Source organism: Sinocyclocheilus grahami, unplaced genomic scaffold, assembly GCF_001515645.1.
Source record: "Sinocyclocheilus grahami isolate Dianchi unplaced genomic scaffold, SAMN03320097.WGS_v1.1 scaffold1122.1, whole genome shotgun sequence".
Lineage (NCBI taxonomy): Eukaryota > Metazoa > Chordata > Actinopteri > Cypriniformes > Cyprinidae > Sinocyclocheilus > Sinocyclocheilus grahami.
The window spans coordinates 182090-186204 of record NW_015506301.1 but is presented as its reverse complement, the minus strand read 5'-3'; the positions used below and the strand labels follow the sequence as shown (position 1 = coordinate 186204).

Genomic DNA, 4115 nt, shown 5'->3' with positions numbered 1-4115 from the left:
AATAAAAGCTAAAACGAAGGAAAAGAAGATAACAAAATAGTTACTACAGTATTTGACAGCAGGAGCGTTTAGGTTTGGATCTCAAAACTCATCCATTAGCAAAAACATAGATTAAAAAAATTATAAAAATATGATTTGAAATATGATTCTATGTCTGATGAAAAGGGAAGAAAATCCATGAGCAGAGCACTGTGACCTTCATCCTGAGACTAGCACACACACACGCGCGCGCGCGCGACAGAGAGGATTATGGGAGATTGTGCTGTATGCAGAGATGTTTCTCGTCACAGGTTTACGCTCATGGTCTTATTACTGTGTTTATGGAGTCATGTTAATAAACCCCCTCTCCCTCCTTTTGTTCTGAGGTCAAAGGTTACTCTGGACGTTACGGTCGAGCTGAACATTGTTTATTAAACAGTTGAAAGGATTCATTGACTGCTGTCATCTTTTCACACACATTATTACTTTAAGCTCTTAGCAGATTACTTATGAGTACAAAACAAATTTGGATAAATTATTTATAGAAATGTTTGTTGTCATATATTGCTATTAAATATTAATACTATACTGCATATTAATATTCAGTACTGTAAAAGATTATTAAATCCACCCCCTCCCCTCTTCATTGAAGAATTGAAGACCCAACCACGACAACCCCACCTTATTTTTCAAGATTCTAAATTAATATAAGCAATAAATAATAATAATAATAATAAAAAACGTTACAATAGGTTAAGTATCGTGAAATGTAGTTTTTGCAAAATACCAAATTATTGCTGTCATTACATTTAAACGAATGGCAACATGGTCATTTAGTATCATTTAGTTGATGTTATAAGTCCTTGGAGGGGCTAGGTGTCCTCTATTTAAAGGTGTTGGGTCATCTGAAGTCTTCGTAAGAGGCTGGATCCAAGCTGGAGCTGCCTTAAAGGGGTCATATGATGTTGCTAAAAAGAACATTATTTGGTGTAATGAAATGTGGTTTAAGGTTCAAAAAACACATTATTTTCCACATACTGTACATTACTGTTTCTCCTCTATGCCCTGCCTTTCTGAAACACGTCGATTTTTACAAAGCTCATCGGTCTGAAAAGCGAGGTGTGCTGTGATTGGCCAGCTATCCAGTGCGTTGTGATTGGCCGAATACCTCAAGCGTGTGACGGAAATGTTACGCCCCTCACCATACTGTGATGCCATGTACCCTGGCGCGATGAGACAACACCAATAAAACGAAACACACAGCGCCTTCACGACATGGCGGCAACAACAATACTACAGCGAGAATCAAAGTTAAGCCACCTTTCTTTTTGGGCGGCGTTATGCAAATCTTCCCACATAGTGACGTAGAAATGTGGGGGCGTGTTTAAACGAGGCGTTTTAGGTAGGTGTGGACCAGTCTTAACTTTTATAAAGAATATCTCTTTGGATTTGAGACTTTAGTCTTTGCAACTTTACAGATCTTCTTTATGCACCAAGAGCTTGTAACACTCCAAAGAGAAAGGAACAATTGAAATCGCATCATATGACCCCTTTAATATTCTTACAGTCATTTTCCCTGATATATTGGTGCTATTTTATGGAATGCCAAACCTGCCTAAATTAGAAATAAATATACAAAGAAAAGTAAAAAATAAATAAATTACAGATCTTCTTTATGCACCAAGAGCTTGTAACACTCCAAAGAGAAAGGAACAATTGAAATCGCATCATATGACCCCTTTAATATTCTTAGTCATTTTCCCTGATATATTGGTGCTATTTTATGGAATGCCAAACCTGCCTAAATTAGAAATAAATATACAAAGAAAAGTAAAAAATAAATAAATTATTTATTTATTTTCACATTTATGTATTTATTTACGTATTTATTTCTTTATTTATTAATTTCCGCATTTATTTATTTATACATTTCTTCATTGGTAAGGTAATGAGGAGGGCGTGTTTTACCTCAGGAATAGTAATCGAGTAGGCGAGGAGAAAGCTTTGAGACCACAGTGACACCTTGTGTAGCCTGCCCTACATGACATGCCTGTTGATAGTGTGTGATGAATGAGTTAGATGGATAATATGGCCAAAATCTTATATCACTGGTTAAGTCATTTAATATCACCCTAACTGTACTGGGTGACATGGATACATATACTCATTATTTCCTACTTTTACATGCAAAAAATGTGACAAATGCTTAAAATACAATGCATATTTTAAAGATTCGGTATAGAAGGATCAGTCACAGCATCAGCTGATTATAATGGGTTCTCTCAGTGTAGACACGGCTTCAGATGCAGATTAATCACACGTTTTAGCCGGAGTCATCAACTGGAAATATCCAGAATTAGATCAAACAAAAGGTGTCAATGGGAACAGAGCTAGAGTATATGAAGAGTTCAGATGCAAAAGCCTATTTTTTTCTTTAAAATATTCCTTTTACAGTGAAAAATTACAAGAGTATTATTATTATTATATTTTTCTAGTTTATTTTACAGTGAAAGCTTACAATAGTATTATTTCTTGTGTTGTTTAATATTTGCATTTACTATTAACAATAACATTTATAATATAAATTATTATTTTATTAAAATATTTTAACAAATATATATATATATATACAGTATCTCACAGAAGTGAGTACACCCCTCGCATTTTTGTAAATATTTTATTATATCTTTTCATTCCAGAGGTTGTGTTTGAGAAATAGACGTATGAGTGCTGCCAGCATTGCTGCAGAGGTTGAAGGGGTGGGGGGTCAGCCTGTCAGTGCTCAGACCATACTCCGCACACTGCCTCAAATTGGTCTGCATGGCTGTCGTCCCAGAAGGAAGCCTCTTCTAAAGATGATGCACAAGAAATCTCACAAACAGTTTGCTGAAGACAAGCAGACTAAGGACATGGATTACTGGAACCATGTCCTGTGGTCTGATGAGACCAAGATAAACATATTTGGTTCAGATGGTGTCAAGCATGTGGGGCGGAAACCAGGTGAGGAGTACAAAGACTGTGTCTTGCCTACAGTCAAGCATGGTGGTGGGAGTGTCATGGTCTGGGGCTGCATGAGTGCTGCAGGCACTAGTGTAATCTATTAACTATATGCAAAAAAAAAAACGTTTTACTTAATTACCAGATATGGGTGTCATGTCATAAAATGTTTTAATACGACTGACTTTGTCTTTAATGTGAATTTAATCGATCCATTTTAAGTTACTAACTATAGGCTAACACTTTCATTGTACAGAATGACAGCAAAGATCATTTACATTATTAAAGAACATTATTGACTTCAGTCTAGCCAGAGTTCAAGCACTCTCAAAAACTCCCATTATAATCACTATCAAATTGGTCTGCATGGCTGTCGTCCCAGAAGGAAGCCTCTTCTAAAGATGATGCACAAGAAAGCCTGCAAACAGTTTGCTGAAGTCAAGCAGACTAAGGACATGGATTACTGGAACCATGTCCTGTGGTCTGATGAGACCAAGATCAACATATTTGGTTCAGATGGTGTCAAGCGTGTGTGGCGGCAACCAGGTGAGGAGTACAAAGACAAGTGTGTCTTGCCTACAGTCAAGCATGGTGGTGGGAGTGTCATGGTCTGGGGCTGCATGAGTGCTGCCGGCACTAGTGTAATCTATTAACTATATGCGAAAAAATTACTTTTTACTTAATTACCAGAAATGGGTGTCATGTCATAAAATGTTTTAATACGACTGACTTTGTCTTTAACGTGAATTTAATCGATCCATTTTAAGTTACTAACTATAGGCTAACACTTTCATTGTACAGAATGACAGCAAAGATCATTTACATTATTAAAGAACATTATCATTGACTTCAGTCTAGCCAGAGTTCAAACACTCTCAAAAACTCCCATTATAATCACTGAAGCTGTTTACACTGTGAAATAAATTACGCACATCTGCGCTTGTTGATTCTGATGAGAGAATTAAAGGTGGGGTAAGTGATTTCTGGTAGCCAATGTTGATATTTGAAATCACCAAAACAAACACGCCCCTACCCCAAAAGGGTCTTGGCCCTATATTGATAGCTCCGCCCCACATATACGTATGCAACCCAGACAATGATTAGTTCTGTGAAACAAAGCAAAACCAATGTTACACCGT

The 4115-nt window shown here is 36.7% G+C and overlaps 1 protein-coding gene across 1 annotated transcript in view; it reads left to right on the top strand.

Annotated features, from left to right (window-relative positions):
• Positions 1-2829, top strand: part of LOC107567020 (rho GTPase-activating protein 39-like) — a 27087-nt gene extending 24258 nt beyond the window's left edge. The window contains exon 9 of the mRNA XM_016252601.1: positions 2819-2829. The gene's annotated coding sequence lies outside the window, so the exon portion shown is untranslated. The remainder of the gene's footprint in view (positions 1-2818) is intronic.
• The last annotated feature ends 1286 nt before the right edge of the window (positions 2830-4115 follow it).